Here is an 18,547-nt window from a genome sequence, read left to right as displayed (position 1 = left end):
TTTTGAAAGAACGGTAGCACGTTAGCAGTCCTCCAGTGGTCGGGCACCACACCTGTAGCCAGAGAGGATTGTAAAATGATGGTGAGAGCCTGTGCTATTTGGTGTCTTACTTCCCTTAAGAGTGTGGGATAGATTTGATGCGGGCCTGGGTATTTGTCCAGTTTGAAAGATGCTACAGCCCTTAAGACTTGGTGTTTGAGCATGTTTATTTGATGTAATATTTGAATAGAAGGCAATGAAGGGTTGGGCTTGTAGTTTGTTTGTGTGGGAGGCAGAGCAGCAAGAAGAGGTGGAGGGGGGGTGGGGGGTTGCGGGAGGAGTAAAATTTGTAAATGTAAATTGAGTGTTGAATACTTGTATGAATGCGTAGAAGAGAAAAAAATGGGCGACAGCTTTAAGTAAAGAGAAAGCCAGCCAGCATATGCCTACGGCCATACTAGTCTGAATGCGCCCGATCTCGTCTGATCTCGGAAGCTAAGCAGAGTCAGGCCTGGTTAGTACTTGGATGGGAGACTGCTTGGGAATACCAGGTGCAGTAGGCTTTTGCTGCCGCCACAGGCTGCTCAACGTTTTGCACACACACGCGCACACACTGCTCTTAATCAATCAACATCCTTTTTGCTGCTCTCTCTCTCTCTCTCTGTCTCTCTCTCTCGCTTTCCTTTGACCATTTCTTCGCTGCACATTCTCCTGCTGCTACACAAATGCAAGGGGCTCCAGACACAGGGCCGAAATAAGCAGAAGAAGAAAATAAGATAGCCAAAATACACACACTGGCGGAGGGCCACCAGGACACAGCAGCAGAGAGGAGAGACAAGGTGCATAGAAAACTCGGAGGGACAAACAGCAACAGAACAAAGAAGAATGTAGAAAGAGCAGCAGTTAAATTCAGGAAAAAAGCAAAGCCAACTAGCATGCTGTTGAAATGCATGTGTGTTAATGCGAGGAGCGTTACAAATAAGATTGACGAGTTGCAGGCGCAAGTTGCCACATGGGGTTATGCAATAGTAGCTATAACGGAGACCTGGCTTCAAAATGGGCGGAATTGGAAACTAAACAATCCTGGCTACAATGTAATAACATTTGTAGAAGTCGTGTGGGCAGATGTCACATGATCAGGCAGAATCATAGAAATTTACAGCACAGAAGGAGGCCATTCGGCCCATCTTGTCCGTGCCAGCCGACAAAGAGCAATCCACCCAAATCCCACTTTACAGCACTTGGTCCGTAGCCTTGTAGGTTACGGCAGTTCAAGTGCATATCCAAGTACTTTTTAAACGTGATGAGGGTTTCTGCCTCTACCACCCTTTCAGGCAGTGCATTCCAGACCCCCACCATTCACTGGGTGAAAAAATGTCTCCTCAAATTCCCTGTAAACCTCCTACCAATTACTTGAAATCTATTATTGACCCTTCTGCTAAGGGAAATAGGTCCTTCCTATCCACTCTATCTCGGCCCCTCATAATTTTACACACCTCAATTAGGTCTCGCCTCAGCCTCCTGTGTTCCAAAGAAAACAACCCCAGCCTATCCAATCTTTCCTCATAACTAAAATTCCCCAGCCCAGGCAACATCCTCGGAAATCTCCTCTGCACCTTCTCTAGTGCAATCGCATCCTTCTTGTAATGTGGTGACCAGAACTGCACGCGGCACTCTAGCTGCGGCCTAACTAGTGTTTTATACAGTTGAAGCATAACCTCCCCGCTCTTATATTCTACGCCTCGGCTAATAAAGGCAAGTATCCCGTATGCCTGCTTAACCACTTTATCTACCTGTCCTGCTACCTTCAGGGATCTGTGGACATGCACTCCAAGGTCCCGCTGATCCTCTGCATTTCTCAGTGTCCTACCATTTATTGTGTATTCCAACTGAATTCCATTTGCCACTGTTCTGCCCACTAGACGAGTCCATTGATATCTTCCTGCAGTCTACAGCATTCTGTTTCATTATTAACCACACGGCCAATTTTTGTATCATCTGCAAACTTCTTAATCATACTTCCTACATTCAAATCCAAATCATTGATATATACCAGAAAAAGCAAAGGGCCCAGTACTGAGTCGGTGCAGGCTCGATGGGCCGAAATGGCCTCTATCTGCACTGTGGGGTTTCTGTGATTCTGTGAGCCCTGCGGAACCCCACTGGAAACAGCCTTCCGGTCACAAAAACACCCTTCGACCATTACCCTTTGTTTCCTGCCTCTGAGCCAATTTTGGATCCAACTTGCCACTTTGCCTTGGATCCCATGGGCTTTTACTTTCGTGACCAATCTGGCATGCGGGACCTTATCAAAAGCCTTGCTAAAATCCATATAGACTACATCAAAGGCACTACCCTCATCGACCCTCCTTGTTACCTCCTCGAAAAATTGAATTGCGTTAGTCAGACACGACCTTCCGTTAAGAAATCCATGCTGACTGTCCCTGATTAATCCGTGTCTTTCTAAATGAAGATTTCTCCTGTCCCTCAGAACTTTTTCCAATAATTTTCCCACCACCGAGGTTAGGCTGACTGGCCTGTAATTATGCGGTCTATCCCTCTCTCCCTTTTGAAAGAACGGTAGCACGTTAGCAGTCCTCCAGTGGTCGGGCACCACACCTGTAGCCAGAGAGGATTGTAAAATGATGGTGAGAGCCTGTGCTATTTGGTGTCTTACTTCTCTTAAGAGTGTGGGATAGATTTGATGCGGGCCTGGGTATTTGTCCAGTTTGAAAGATGCTACAGCCCTTAAGACTTGGTGTTTGAGCATGTTTATTTGATGTAATATTTGAATAGAAGGCAATGAAGGGTTGGGCTTGTAGTTTGTTTGTGTGGGAGGCAGAGCAGCAAGAAGAGGTGGAGGGGGGGTGGGGGGGTTGCGGGAGGAGTAAAACTTGTAAATGTAAATTGAGTGTTGAATACTTGTATGAATGTGTAGAAGAAGAGAAAAAAATGGGCGACAGCTTTAAGTAAAGAGAAAGCCAGCCAGCATATGCCTACGGCCATACTAGTCTGAATACGCCCGATCTCGTCTGATCTCGGAAGCTAAGCAGAGTCAGGCCTGGTTAGTACTTGGATGGGAGACCGCCTGGGAACACCACGTGCAGTAGGCTTTTGCTGCCGCCACAGGCTGCTCAACGTTTTGCACACACACGCGCACACACTGCTCTTAATCAATCAACATCCTTTTTGCTGCTCTCTCTCTCTCTCTCTCTCTCGCTTTCCTTTGACCATTTCTTCGCTGCACATTCTCCTGCTGCTACACAAATGCAAGGGGCTCCAGACACAGGGCCGAAATAAGCAGAAGAAGAAAATAAGATAGCCAAAATACACACACTGGCGGAGGGCCACCAGGACACAGCAGCAGAGAGGAGAGACAAGGTGCATAGAAAACTCGGAGGGACAAACAGCAACAGAACAAAGAAGAATGTAGAAAGAGCAGCAGTTAAATTCAGGAAAAAAGCAAAGCCAACTAGCATGCTGTTGAAATGCATGTGTGTTAATGCGAGGAGTGTTACAAATAAGATTGACGAGTTGCAGGCGCAAGTTGCCACATGGGGTTATGCAATAGTAGCCATAACGGAGACCTGGCTTCAAAATGGGCGGAATTGGAAACTAAACAATCCTGGCTACAATGTAATAACATTTGTAGAAGTCGTGTGGGCAGATGTCACATGATCAGGCAGAATCATAGAAATTTACAGCACAGAAGGAGGCCATTCGGCCCATCTTGTCCGTGCCAGCCGACAAAGAGCAATCCACCCAAATCCCACTTTACAGCACTTGGTCCGTAGCCTTGTAGGTTACGGCAGTTCAAGTGCATATCCAAGTACTTTTTAAACGTGATGAGGGTTTCTGCCTCTACCACCCTTTCAGGCAGTGCATTCCAGACCCCCACCATTCACTGGGTGAAAAAATGTCTCCTCAAATTCCCTGTAAACCTCCTACCAATTACTTGAAATCTATTATTGACCCTTCTGCTAAGGGAAATAGGTCCTTCCTATCCACTCTATCTCGGCCCCTCATAATTTTACACACCTCAATTAGGTCTCGCCTCAGCCTCCTGTGTTCCAAAGAAAACAACCCCAGCCTATCCAATCTTTCCTCATAACTAAAATTCCCCAGCCCAGGCAACATCCTCGGAAATCTCCTCTGCACCTTCTCTAGTGCAATCGCATCCTTCTTGTAATGTGGTGACCAGAACTGCACGCGGCACTCTAGCTGCGGCCTAACTAGTGTTTTATACAGTTGAAGCATAACCTCCCCGCTCTTATATTCTACGCCTCGGCTAATAAAGGCAAGTATCCCGTATGCCTGCTTAACCACTTTATCTACCTGTCCTGCTACCTTCAGGGATCTGTGGACATGCACTCCAAGGTCCCGCTGATCCTCTGCATTTCTCAGTGTCCTACCATTTATTGTGTATTCCAACTGAATTCCATTTGCCACTGTTCTGCCCACTAGACGAGTCCATTGATATCTTCCTGCAGTCTACAGCATTCTGTTTCATTATTAACCACACGGCCAATTTTTGTATCATCTGCAAACTTCTTAATCATACTTCCTACATTCAAATCCAAATCATTGATATATACCAGAAAAAGCAAAGGGCCCAGTACTGAGTCGGTGCAGGCTCGATGGGCCGAAATGGCCTCTATCTGCACTGTGGGGTTTCTGTGATTCTGTGAGCCCTGCGGAACCCCACTGGAAACAGCCTTCCGGTCACAAAGACACCCTTCGACCATTACCCTTTGTTTCCTGCCTCTGAGCCAATTTTGGATCCAACTTGCCACTTTGCCTTGGATCCCATGGGCTTTTACTTTCGTGACCAATCTGGCATGCGGGACCTTATCAAAAGCCTTGCTAAAATCCATATAGACTACATCAAAGGCACTACCCTCATCGACCCTCCTTGTTACCTCCTCGAAAAATTGAATTGCGTTAGTCAGACACGACCTTCCGTTAAGAAATCCATGCTGACTGTCCCTGATTAATCCGTGTCTTTCTAAATGAAGATTTCTCCTGTCCCTCAGAACTTTTTCCAATAATTTTCCCACCACCGAGGTTAGGCTGACTGGCCTGTAATTATGCGGTCTATCCCTCTCTCCCTTTTGAAAGAACGGTAGCACGTTAGCAGTCCTCCAGTGGTCGGGCACCACACCTGTAGCCAGAGAGGATTGTAAAATGATGGTGAGAGCCTGTGCTATTTGGTGTCTTACTTCCCTTAAGAGTGTGGGATAGATTTGATGCGGGCCTGGGTATTTGTCCAGTTTGAAAGATGCTACAGCCCTTAAGACTTGGTGTTTGAGCATGTTTATTTGATGTAATATTTGAATAGAAGGCAATGAAGGGTTGGGCTTGTAGTTTGTTTGTGTGGGAGGCAGAGCAGCAAGAAGAGGTGGAGGGGGGGTGGGGGGTTGCGGGAGGAGTAAAATTTGTAAATGTAAATTGAGTGTTGAATACTTGTATGAATGCGTAGAAGAGAAAAAAATGGGCGACAGCTTTAAGTAAAGAGAAAGCCAGCCAGCATATGCCTACGGCCATACTAGTCTGAATGCGCCCGATCTCGTCTGATCTCTGGAAGCTAAGCAGAGTCAGGCCTGGTTAGTACTTGGATGGGAGACTGCCTGGGAATACCAGGTGCAGTAGGCTTTTGCTGCCGCCACAGGCTGCTCAACGTTTTGCGCGCACACACTGCTCTTAATCAATCAACATCCTTTTTGCTGCTCTCTCTCTCTCTCTCTCTCTCTCTCGCTTTCCTTTGACCATTTCTTCGCTGCACATTCTCCTGCTGCTACACAAATGCAAGGGGCTCCAGACACAGGGCCGAAATAAGCAGAAGAAGAAAATAAGATAGCCAAAATACACACACTGGCGGAGGGCCACCAGGACACAGCAGCAGAGAGGAGAGACAAGGTGCATAGAAAACTCGGAGGGACAAACAGCAACAGAACAAAGAAGAATGTAGAAAGAGCAGCAGTTAAATTCAGGAAAAAAGCAAAGCCAACTAGCATGCTGTTGAAATGCATGTGTGTTAATGCGAGGAGCGTTACAAATAAGATTGACGAGTTGCAGGCGCAAGTTGCCACATGGGGTTATGCAATAGTAGCCATAACGGAGACCTGGCTTCAAAATGGGCGGAATTGGAAACTAAACAATCCTGGCTACAATGTAATAACATTTGTAGAAGTCGTGTGGGCAGATGTCACATGATCAGGCAGAATCATAGAAATTTACAGCACAGAAGGAGGCCATTCGGCCCATCTTGTCCGTGCCAGCCGACAAAGAGCAATCCACCCAAATCCCACTTTACAGCACTTGGTCCGTAGCCTTGTAGGTTACGGCAGTTCAAGTGCATATCCAAGTACTTTTTAAACGTGATGAGGGTTTCTGCCTCTACCACCCTTTCAGGCAGTGCATTCCAGACCCCCACCATTCACTGGGTGAAAAAATGTCTCCTCAAATTCCCTGTAAACCTCCTACCAATTACTTGAAATCTATTATTGACCCTTCTGCTAAGGGAAATAGGTCCTTCCTATCCACTCTATCTCGGCCCCTCATAATTTTACACACCTCAATTAGGTCTCGCCTCAGCCTCCTGTGTTCCAAAGAAAACAACCCCAGCCTATCCAATCTTTCCTCATAGCTAAAATTCCCCAGCCCAGGCAACATCCTCGGAAATCTCCTCTGCACCTTCTCTAGTGCAATCGCATCCTTCTTGTAATGTGGTGACCAGAACTGCACGCGGCACTCTAGCTGCGGCCTAACTAGTGTTTTATACAGTTGAAGCATAACCTCCCCGCTCTTATATTCTACGCCTCGGCTAATAAAGGCAAGTATCCCGTATGCCTGCTTAACCACTTTATCTACCTGTCCTGCTACCTTCAGGGATCTGTGGACATGCACTCCAAGGTCCCGCTGATCCTCTGCATTTCTCAGTGTCCTACCATTTATTGTGTATTCCAACTGAATTCCATTTGCCACTGTTCTGCCCACTAGACGAGTCCATTGATATCTTCCTGCAGTCTACAGCATTCTGTTTCATTATTAACCACACGGCCAATTTTTGTATCATCCGCAAACTTCTTAATCATACTTCCTACATTCAAATCCAAATCATTGATATATACCAGAAAAAGCAAAGGGCCCAGTAGTGAGTCGCTGCAGGCTCGATGGGCCGAAATGGCCTCTATCTGCACTGTGGGGTTTCTGTGATTCTGTGAGCCCTGCGGAACCCCACTGGAAACAGCCTTCCGGTCACAAAAACACCCTTCGACCATTACCCTTTGTTTCCTGCCTCTGAGCCAATTTTGGATCCAACTTGCCACTTTGCCTTGGATCCCATGGGCTTTTACTTTCGTGACCAATCTGGCATGCGGGACCTTATCAAAAGCCTTGCTAAAATCCATATAGACTACATCAAAGGCACTACCCTCATCGACCCTCCTTGTTACCTCCTCGAAAAATTGAATTGCGTTAGTCAGACACGACCTTCCGTTAAGAAATCCATGCTGACTGTCCCTGATTAATCCGTGTCTTTCTAAATGAAGATTTCTCCTGTCCCTCAGAACTTTTTCCAATAATTTTCCCACCACCGAGGTTAGGCTGACTGTCCTGTAATTATGCGGTCTATCCCTCTCTCCCTTTTGAAAGAACGGTAGCACGTTAGCAGTCCTCCAGTGGTCGGGCACCACACCTGTAGCCAGAGAGGATTGTAAAATGATGGTGAGAGCCTGTGCTATTTGGTGTCTTACTTCCCTTAAGAGTGTGGGATAGATTTGATGCGGGCCTGGGTATTTGTCCAGTTTGAAAGATGCTACAGCCCTTAAGACTTGGTGTTTGAGCATGTTTATTTGATGTAATATTTGAATAGAAGGCAATGAAGGGTTGGGCTTGTAGTTTGTTTGTGTGGGAGGCAGAGCAGCAAGAAGAGGTGGAGGGGGGGTGGGGGGTTGCGGGAGGAGTAAAATTTGTAAATGTAAATTGAGTGTTGAATACTTGTATGAATGCGTAGAAGAGAAAAAAATGGGCGACAGCTTTAAGTAAAGAGAAAGCCAGCCAGCATATGCCTACGGCCATACTAGTCTGAATGCGCCCGATCTCGTCTGATCTCTAGAAGCTAAGCAGAGTCAGGCCTGGTTAGTACTTGGATGGGAGACTGCCTGGGAATACCAGGTGCAGTAGGCTTTTGCTGCCGCCACAGGCTGCTCAACGTTTTGCACACACACGCGCACACACTGCTCTTAATCAATCAACATCCTTTTTGCTGCTCTCTCTCTCTCTCTCTGTCTCTCTCTCTCGCTTTCCTTTGACCATTTCTTCGCTGCACATTCTCCTGCTGCTACACAAATGCAAGGGGCTCCAGACACAGGGCCGAAATAAGCAGAAGAAGAAAATAAGATAGCCAAAATACACACACTGGCGGAGGGCCACCAGGACACAGCAGCAGAGAGGAGAGACAAGGTGCATAGAAAACTCGGAGGGACAAACAGCAACAGAACAAAGAAGAATGTAGAAAGAGCAGCAGTTAAATTCAGGAAAAAAGCAAAGCCAACTAGCATGCTGTTGAAATGCATGTGTGTTAATGCGAGGAGCGTTACAAATAAGATTGACGAGTTGCAGGCGCAAGTTGCCACATGGGGTTATGCAATAGTAGCTATAACGGAGACCTGGCTTCAAAATGGGCGGAATTGGAAACTAAACAATCCTGGCTACAATGTAATAACATTTGTAGAAGTCGTGTGGGCAGATGTCACATGATCAGGCAGAATCATAGAAATTTACAGCACAGAAGGAGGCCATTCGGCCCATCTTGTCCGTGCCAGCCGACAAAGAGCAATCCACCCAAATCCCACTTTACAGCACTTGGTCCGTAGCCTTGTAGGTTACGGCAGTTCAAGTGCATATCCAAGTACTTTTTAAACGTGATGAGGGTTTCTGCCTCTACCACCCTTTCAGGCAGTGCATTCCAGACCCCCACCATTCACTGGGTGAAAAAATGTCTCCTCAAATTCCCTGTAAACCTCCTACCAATTACTTGAAATCTATTATTGACCCTTCTGCTAAGGGAAATAGGTCCTTCCTATCCACTCTATCTCGGCCCCTCATAATTTTACACACCTCAATTAGGTCTCGCCTCAGCCTCCTGTGTTCCAAAGAAAACAACCCCAGCCTATCCAATCTTTCCTCATAACTAAAATTCCCCAGCCCAGGCAACATCCTCGGAAATCTCCTCTGCACCTTCTCTAGTGCAATCGCATCCTTCTTGTAATGTGGTGACCAGAACTGCACGCGGCACTCTAGCTGCGGCCTAACTAGTGTTTTATACAGTTGAAGCATAACCTCCCCGCTCTTATATTCTACGCCTCGGCTAATAAAGGCAAGTATCCCGTATGCCTGCTTAACCACTTTATCTACCTGTCCTGCTACCTTCAGGGATCTGTGGACATGCACTCCAAGGTCCCGCTGATCCTCTGCATTTCTCAGTGTCCTACCATTTATTGTGTATTCCAACTGAATTCCATTTGCCACTGTTCTGCCCACTAGACGAGTCCATTGATATCTTCCTGCAGTCTACAGCATTCTGTTTCATTATTAACCACACGGCCAATTTTTGTATCATCTGCAAACTTCTTAATCATACTTCCTACATTCAAATCCAAATCATTGATATATACCAGAAAAAGCAAAGGGCCCAGTACTGAGTCGGTGCAGGCTCGATGGGCCGAAATGGCCTCTATCTGCACTGTGGGGTTTCTGTGATTCTCTGAGCCCTGCGGAACCCCACTGGAAACAGCCTTCCGGTCACAAAAACACCCTTCGACCATTACCCTTTGTTTCCTGCCTCTGAGCCAATTTTGGATCCAACTTGCCACTTTGCCTTGGATCCCATGGGCTTTTACTTTCGTGACCAATCTGGCATGCGGGACCTTATCAAAAGCCTTGCTAAAATCCATATAGACTACATCAAAGGCACTACCCTCATCGACCCTCCTTGTTACCTCCTCGAAAAATTGAATTGCGTTAGTCAGACACGACCTTCCGTTAAGAAATCCATGCTGACTGTCCCTGATTAATCCGTGTCTTTCTAAATGAAGATTTCTCCTGTCCCTCAGAACATTTTCCAATAATTTTCCCACCACCGAGGTTAGGCTGACTGGCCTGTAATTATGCGGTCTATCCCTCTCTCCCTTTTGAAAGAACGGTAGCACGTTAGCAGTCCTCCAGTGGTCGGGCACCACACCTGTAGCCAGAGAGGATTGTAAAATGATGGTGAGAGCCTGTGCTATTTGGTGTCTTACTTCTCTTAAGAGTGTGGGATAGATTTGATGCGGGCCTGGGTATTTGTCCAGTTTGAAAGATACTACAGCCCTTAAGACTTGGTGTTTGAGCATGTTTATTTGATGTAATATTTGAATAGAAGGCAATGAAGGGTTGGGCTTGTAGTTTGTTTGTGTGGGAGGCAGAGCAGCAAGAAGAGGTGGAGGGGGGGTGGGGGGTTGCGGGAGGAGTAAAATTTGTAAATGTAAATTGAGTGTTGAATACTTGTATGAATGCGTAGAAGAGAAAAAAATGGGCGACAGCTTTAAGTAAAGAGAAAGCCAGCTAGCATATGCCTACGGCCATACTAGTCTGAATGCGCCCGATCTCGTCTGATCTCGTGAAGCTAAGCAGAGTCAGGCCTGGTTAGTACTTGGATGGGAGACCGCCTGGGAATACCGGGTGCAGTAGGCTTTTGCTGCCGCCACAGGCTGCTCAACGTTTTGCACACACACGCGCACACACTGCTCTTAATCAATCAACATCCTTTTTGCTGCTCTCTCTCTCTCTCTCTCTCTCTCTGTCTCTCTCTCTCGCTTTCCTTTGACCATTTCTTCGCTGCACATTCTCCTGCTGCTACACAAATGCAAGGGGCTCCAGACACAGGGCCGAAATAAGCAGAAGAAGAAAATAAGATAGCCAAAATACACACACTGGCGGAGGGCCACCAGGACACAGCAGCAGAGAGGAGAGACAAGGTGCATAGAAAACTCGGAGGGACAAACAGCAACAGAACAAAGAAGAATGTAGAAAGAGCAGCAGTTAAATTCAGGAAAAAAGCAAAGCCAACTAGCATGCTGTTGAAATGCATGTGTGTTAATGCGAGGAGCGTTACAAATAAGATTGACGAGTTGCAGGCGCAAGTTGCCACATGGGGTTATGCAATAGTAGCTATAACGGAGACCTGGCTTCAAAATGGGCGGAATTGGAAACTAAACAATCCTGGCTACAATGTAATAACATTTGTAGAAGTCGTGTGGGCAGATGTCACATGATCAGGCAGAATCATAGAAATTTACAGCACAGAAGGAGGCCATTCGGCCCATCTTGTCCGTGCCAGCCGACAAAGAGCAATCCACCCAAATCCCACTTTACAGCACTTGGTCCGTAGCCTTGTAGGTTACGGCAGTTCAAGTGCATATCCAAGTACTTTTTAAACGTGATGAGGGTTTCTGCCTCTACCACCCTTTCAGGCAGTGCATTCCAGACCCCCACCATTCACTGGGTGAAAAAATGTCTCCTCAAATTCCCTGTAAACCTCCTACCAATTACTTGAAATCTATTATTGACCCTTCTGCTAAGGGAAATAGGTCCTTCCTATCCACTCTATCTCGGCCCCTCATAATTTTACACACCTCAATTAGGTCTCGCCTCAGCCTCCTGTGTTCCAAAGAAAACAACCCCAGCCTATCCAATCTTTCCTCATAACTAAAATTCCCCAGCCCAGGCAACATCCTCGGAAATCTCCTCTGCACCTTCTCTAGTGCAATCGCATCCTTCTTGTAATGTGGTGACCAGAACTGCACGCGGCACTCTAGCTGCGGCCTAACTAGTGTTTTATACAGTTGAAGCATAACCTCCCCGCTCTTATATTCTACGCCTCGGCTAATAAAGGCAAGTATCCCGTATGCCTGCTTAACCACTTTATCTACCTGTCCTGCTACCTTCAGGGATCTGTGGACATGCACTCCAAGGTCCCGCTGATCCTCTGCATTTCTCAGTGTCCTACCATTTATTGTGTATTCCAACTGAATTCCATTTGCCACTGTTCTGCCCACTAGACGAGTCCATTGATATCTTCCTGCAGTCTACAGCATTCTGTTTCATTATTAACCACACGGCCAATTTTTGTATCATCTGCAAACTTCTTAATCATACTTCCTACATTCAAATCCAAATCATTGATATATACCAGAAAAAGCAAAGGGCCCAGTACTGAGTCGGTGCAGGCTCGATGGGCCGAAATGGCCTCTATCTGCACTGTGGGGTTTCTGTGATTCTCTGAGCCCTGCGGAACCCCACTGGAAACAGCCTTCCGGTCACAAAAACACCCTTCGACCATTACCCTTTGTTTCCTGCCTCTGAGCCAATTTTGGATCCAACTTGCCACTTTGCCTTGGATCCCATGGGCTTTTACTTTCGTGACCAATCTGGCATGCGGGACCTTATCAAAAGCCTTGCTAAAATCCATATAGACTACATCAAAGGCACTACCCTCATCGACCCTCCTTGTTACCTCCTCGAAAAATTGAATTGCGTTAGTCAGACACGACCTTCCGTTAAGAAATCCATGCTGACTGTCCCTGATTAATCCGTGTCTTTCTAAATGAAGATTTCTCCTGTCCCTCAGAACTTTTTCCAATAATTTTCCCACCACCGAGGTTAGGCTGACTGGCCTGTAATTATGCGGTCTATCCCTCTCTCCCTTTTGAAAGAACGGTAGCACGTTAGCAGTCCTCCAGTGGTCGGGCACCACACCTGTAGCCAGAGAGGATTGTAAAATGATGGTGAGAGCCTGTGCTATTTGGTGTCTTACTTCTCTTAAGAGTGTGGGATAGATTTGATGCGGGCCTGGGTATTTGTCCAGTTTGAAAGATACTACAGCCCTTAAGACTTGGTGTTTGAGCATGTTTATTTGATGTAATATTTGAATAGAAGGCAATGAAGGGTTGGGCTTGTAGTTTGTTTGTGTGGGAGGCAGAGCAGCAAGAAGAGGTGGAGGGGGGGTGGGGGGTTGCGGGAGGAGTAAAATTTGTAAATGTAAATTGAGTGTTGAATACTTGTATGAATGCGTAGAAGAGAAAAAAATGGGCGACAGCTTTAAGTAAAGAGAAAGCCAGCTAGCATATGCCTACGGCCATACTAGTCTGAATGCGCCCGATCTCGTCTGATCTCGGAAGCTAAGCAGAGTCAGGCCTGGTTAGTACTTGGATGGGAGACCGCCTGGGAATACCGGGTGCAGTAGGCTTTTGCTGCCGCCACAGGCTGCTCAACGTTTTGCACACACACGCGCACACACTGCTCTTAATCAATCAACATCCTTTTTGCTGCTCTCTCTCTCTCTCTCTCTCTCTCTGTCTCTCTCTCTCGCTTTCCTTTGACCATTTCTTCGCTGCACATTCTCCTGCTGCTACACAAATGCAAGGGGCTCCAGACACAGGGCCGAAATAAGCAGAAGAAGAAAATAAGATAGCCAAAATACACACACTGGCGGAGGGCCACCAGGACACAGCAGCAGAGAGGAGAGACAAGGTGCATAGAAAACTCGGAGGGACAAACAGCAACAGAACAAAGAAGAATGTAGAAAGAGCAGCAGTTAAATTCAGGAAAAAAGCAAAGCCAACTAGCATGCTGTTGAAATGCATGTGTGTTAATGCGAGGAGCGTTACAAATAAGATTGACGAGTTGCAGGCGCAAGTTGCCACATGGGGTTATGCAATAGTAGCTATAACGGAGACCTGGCTTCAAAATGGGCGGAATTGGAAACTAAACAATCCTGGCTACAATGTAATAACATTTGTAGAAGTCGTGTGGGCAGATGTCACATGATCAGGCAGAATCATAGAAATTTACAGCACAGAAGGAGGCCATTCGGCCCATCTTGTCCGTGCCAGCCGACAAAGAGCAATCCACCCAAATCCCACTTTACAGCACTTGGTCCGTAGCCTTGTAGGTTACGGCAGTTCAAGTGCATATCCAAGTACTTTTTAAACGTGATGAGGGTTTCTGCCTCTACCACCCTTTCAGGCAGTGCATTCCAGACCCCCACCATTCACTGGGTGAAAAAATGTCTCCTCAAATTCCCTGTAAACCTCCTACCAATTACTTGAAATCTATTATTGACCCTTCTGCTAAGGGAAATAGGTCCTTCCTATCCACTCTATCTCGGCCCCTCATAATTTTACACACCTCAATTAGGTCTCGCCTCAGCCTCCTGTGTTCCAAAGAAAACAACCCCAGCCTATCCAATCTTTCCTCATAACTAAAATTCCCCAGCCCAGGCAACATCCTCGGAAATCTCCTCTGCACCTTCTCTAGTGCAATCGCATCCTTCTTGTAATGTGGTGACCAGAACTGCACGCGGCACTCTAGCTGCGGCCTAACTAGTGTTTTATACAGTTGAAGCATAACCTCCCCGCTCTTATATTCTACGCCTCGGCTAATAAAGGCAAGTATCCCGTATGCCTGCTTAACCACTTTATCTACCTGTCCTGCTACCTTCAGGGATCTGTGGACATGCACTCCAAGGTCCCGCTGATCCTCTGCATTTCTCAGTGTCCTACCATTTATTGTGTATTCCAACTGAATTCCATTTGCCACTGTTCTGCCCACTAGACGAGTCCATTGATATCTTCCTGCAGTCTACAGCATTCTGTTTCATTATTAACCACACGGCCAATTTTTGTATCATCTGCAAACTTCTTAATCATACTTCCTACATTCAAATCCAAATCATTGATATATACCAGAAAAAGCAAAGGGCCCAGTACTGAGTCGGTGCAGGCTCGATGGGCCGAAATGGCCTCTATCTGCACTGTGGGGTTTCTGTGATTCTCTGAGCCCTGCGGAACCCCACTGGAAACAGCCTTCCGGTCACAAAAACACCCTTCGACCATTACCCTTTGTTTCCTGCCTCTGAGCCAATTTTGGATCCAACTTGCCACTTTGCCTTGGATCCCATGGGCTTTTACTTTCGTGACCAATCTGGCATGCGGGACCTTATCAAAAGCCTTGCTAAAATCCATATAGACTACATCAAAGGCACTACCCTCATCGACCCTCCTTGTTACCTCCTCGAAAAATTGAATTGCGTTAGTCAGACACGACCTTCCGTTAAGAAATCCATGCTGACTGTCCCTGATTAATCCGTGTCTTTCTAAATGAAGATTTCTCCTGTCCCTCAGAACTTTTTCCAATAATTTTCCCACCACCGAGGTTAGGCTGACTGGCCTGTAATTATGCGGTCTATCCCTCTCTCCCTTTTGAAAGAACGGTAGCACGTTAGCAGTCCTCCAGTGGTCGGGCACCACACCTGTAGCCAGAGAGGATTGTAAAATGATGGTGAGAGCCTGTGCTATTTGGTGTCTTACTTCTCTTAAGAGTGTGGGATAGATTTGATGCGGGCCTGGGTATTTGTCCAGTTTGAAAGATGCTACAGCCCTTAAGACTTGGTGTTTGAGCATGTTTATTTGATGTAATATTTGAATAGAAGGCAATGAAGGGTTGGGCTTGTAGTTTGTTTGTGTGGGAGGCAGAGCAGCAAGAAGAGGTGGAGGGGGGTTGCGGGAGGAGTAAAATTTGTAAATGTAAATTGAGTGTTGAATACTTGTATGAATGCGTAGAAGAGAAAAAAATGGGCGACAGCTTTAAGTAAAGAGAAAGCCAGCTAGCATATGCCTACGGCCATACTAGTCTGAATGCGCCCGATCTCGTCTGATCTCGGAAGCTAAGCAGAGTCAGGCCTGGTTAGTACTTGGATGGGAGACCGCCTGGGAATACCGGGTGCAGTAGGCTTTTGCTGCCGCCACAGGCTGCTCAACGTTTTGCACACACACGCGCACACACTGCTCTTAATCAATCAACATCCTTTTTGCTGCTCTCTCTCTCTCTCTCTCTCTCTCTGTCTCTCTCTCTCGCTTTCCTTTGACCATTTCTTCGCTGCACATTCTCCTGCTGCTACACAAATGCAAGGGGCTCCAGACACAGGGCCGAAATAAGCAGAAGAAGAAAATAAGATAGCCAAAATACACACACTGGCGGAGGGCCACCAGGACACAGCAGCAGAGAGGAGAGACAAGGTGCATAGAAAACTCGGAGGGACAAACAGCAACAGAACAAAGAAGAATGTAGAAAGAGCAGCAGTTAAATTCAGGAAAAAAGCAAAGCCAACTAGCATGCTGTTGAAATGCATGTGTGTTAATGCGAGGAGCGTTACAAATAAGATTGACGAGTTGCAGGCGCAAGTTGCCACATGGGGTTATGCAATAGTAGCTATAACGGAGACCTGGCTTCAAAATGGGCGGAATTGGAAACTAAACAATCCTGGCTACAATGTAATAACATTTGTAGAAGTCGTGTGGGCAGATGTCACATGATCAGGCAGAATCATAGAAATTTACAGCACAGAAGGAGGCCATTCGGCCCATCTTGTCCGTGCCAGCCGACAAAGAGCAATCCACCCAAATCCCACTTTACAGCACTTGGTCCGTAGCCTTGTAGGTTACGGCAGTTCAAGTGCATATCCAAGTACTTTTTAAACGTGATGAGGGTTTCTGCCTCTACCACCCTTTCAGGCAGTGCATTCCAGACCCCCACCATTCACTGGGTGAAAAAATGTCTCCTCAAATTCCCTGTAAACCTCCTACCAATTACTTGAAATCTATTATTGACCCTTCTGCTAAGGGAAATAGGTCCTTCCTATCCACTCTATCTCGGCCCCTCATAATTTTACACACCTCAATTAGGTCTCGCCTCAGCCTCCTGTGTTCCAAAGAAAACAACCCCAGCCTATCCAATCTTTCCTCATAACTAAAATTCCCCAGCCCAGGCAACATCCTCGGAAATCTCCTCTGCACCTTCTCTAGTGCAATCGCATCCTTCTTGTAATGTGGTGACCAGAACTGCACGCGGCACTCTAGCTGCGGCCTAACTAGTGTTTTATACAGTTGAAGCATAACCTCCCCGCTCTTATATTCTACGCCTCGGCTAATAAAGGCAAGTATCCCGTATGCCTGCTTAACCACTTTATCTACCTGTCCTGCTACCTTCAGGGATCTGTGGACATGCACTCCAAGGTCCCGCTGATCCTCTGCATTTCTCAGTGTCCTACCATTTATTGTGTATTCCAACTGAATTCCATTTGCCACTGTTCTGCCCACTAGACGAGTCCATTGATATCTTCCTGCAGTCTACAGCATTCTGTTTCATTATTAACCACACGGCCAATTTTTGTATCATCTGCAAACTTCTTAATCATACTTCCTACATTCAAATCCAAATCATTGATATATACCAGAAAAAGCAAAGGGCCCAGTACTGAGTCGGTGCAGGCTCGATGGGCCGAAATGGCCTCTATCTGCACTGTGGGGTTTCTGTGATTCTCTGAGCCCTGCGGAACCCCACTGGAAACAGCCTTCCGGTCACAAAAACACCCTTCGACCATTACCCTTTGTTTCCTGCCTCTGAGCCAATTTTGGATCCAACTTGCCACTTTGCCTTGGATCCCATGGGCTTTTACTTTCGTGACCAATCTGGCATGCGGGACCTTATCAAAAGCCTTGCTAAAATCCATATAGACTACATCAAAGGCACTACCCTCATCGACCCTCCTTGTTACCTCCTCGAAAAATTGAATTGCGTTAGTCAGACACGACCTTCCGTTAAGAAATCCATGCTGACTGTCCCTGATTAATCCGTGTCTTTCTAAATGAAGATTTCTCCTGTCCCTCAGAACTTTTTCCAATAATTTTCCCACCACCGAGGTTAGGCTGACTGGCCTGTAATTATGCGGTCTATCCCTCTCTCCCTTTTGAAAGAACGGTAGCACGTTAGCAGTCCTCCAGTGGTCGGGCACCACACCTGTAGCCAGAGAGGATTGTAAAATGATGGTGAGAGCCTGTGCTATTTGGTGTCTTACTTCTCTTAAGAGTGTGGGATAGATTTGATGCGGGCCTGGGTATTTGTCCAGTTTGAAAGATGCTACAGCCCTTAAGACTTGGTGTTTGAGCATGTTTATTTGATGTAATATTTGAATAGAAGGCAATGAAGGGTTGGGCTTGTAGTTTGTTTGTGTGGGAGGCAGAGCAGCAAGAAGAGGTGGAGGGGGGGTGGGGGGTTGCGGGAGGAGTAAAATTTGTAAATGTAAATTGAGTGTTGAATACTTGTATGAATGCGTAGAAGAGAAAAAAATGGGCGACAGCTTTAAGTAAAGAGAAAGCCAGCTAGCATATGCCTACGGCCATACTAGTCTGAATGTGCCCGATCTCGTCTGATCTCGGAAGCTAAGCAGAGTCAGGCCTGGTTAGTACTTGGATGGGAGACCGCCTGGGAATACCGGGTGCAGTAGGCTTTTGCTGCCGCCACAGGCTGCTCAACGTTTTGCACACACACGCGCACACACTGCTCTTAATCAATCAACATCCTTTTTGCTGCTCTCTCTCTCTCTCTCTCTGTCTCTCTCTCTCGCTTTCCTTTGACCATTTCTTCGCTGCACATTCTCCTGCTGCTACACAAATGCAAGGGGCTCCAG

At 46.6% G+C, this 18,547-nt stretch overlaps 4 non-coding genes and 4 pseudogenes across 4 annotated transcripts; all 8 read left to right on the top strand.

The window, feature by feature from the left end:
* The first annotated feature begins 423 nt into the window (after positions 1-423).
* Positions 424-542, top strand: LOC147081648 (5S ribosomal RNA). The gene has a single exon (XR_015076524.1). It is a non-coding gene; the product is annotated as a 5S ribosomal RNA (ribosomal RNA).
* A 2,431-nt stretch (positions 543-2,973) lies between these two features.
* LOC147081647 (5S ribosomal RNA) lies at positions 2,974-3,092 on the top strand (annotated as a pseudogene).
* A 2,419-nt stretch (positions 3,093-5,511) lies between these two features.
* Positions 5,512-5,631, top strand: LOC147081646 (5S ribosomal RNA; annotated as a pseudogene).
* Positions 5,632-8,046: 2,415 nt separating this feature from the next.
* On the top strand, positions 8,047-8,166 carry LOC147081645 (5S ribosomal RNA; annotated as a pseudogene).
* A 2,427-nt stretch (positions 8,167-10,593) lies between these two features.
* LOC147081644 (5S ribosomal RNA) lies at positions 10,594-10,713 on the top strand (annotated as a pseudogene).
* Positions 10,714-13,148: 2,435 nt separating this feature from the next.
* LOC147081643 (5S ribosomal RNA) lies at positions 13,149-13,267 on the top strand. Its single transcript, XR_015076492.1, has one exon. It is a non-coding gene; the product is annotated as a 5S ribosomal RNA (ribosomal RNA).
* Positions 13,268-15,694: 2,427 nt separating this feature from the next.
* LOC147081642 (5S ribosomal RNA) lies at positions 15,695-15,813 on the top strand. Its single transcript, XR_015076491.1, has one exon. It is a non-coding gene; the product is annotated as a 5S ribosomal RNA (ribosomal RNA).
* Positions 15,814-18,248: 2,435 nt separating this feature from the next.
* On the top strand, positions 18,249-18,367 carry LOC147081641 (5S ribosomal RNA). The gene has a single exon (XR_015076526.1). It is a non-coding gene; the product is annotated as a 5S ribosomal RNA (ribosomal RNA).
* The last annotated feature ends 180 nt before the right edge of the window (positions 18,368-18,547 follow it).

The sequence above is a fragment of the Somniosus microcephalus genome, unplaced genomic scaffold, assembly GCF_052327205.1.
Source record: "Somniosus microcephalus isolate GS21.2 unplaced genomic scaffold, FLI_Smic_1.0 scaffold493, whole genome shotgun sequence".
In the NCBI taxonomy this organism is placed as follows: Eukaryota; Metazoa; Chordata; class Chondrichthyes; order Squaliformes; family Somniosidae; genus Somniosus; species Somniosus microcephalus.
This window is presented reverse-complemented; position numbering and strand designations above follow the sequence as displayed.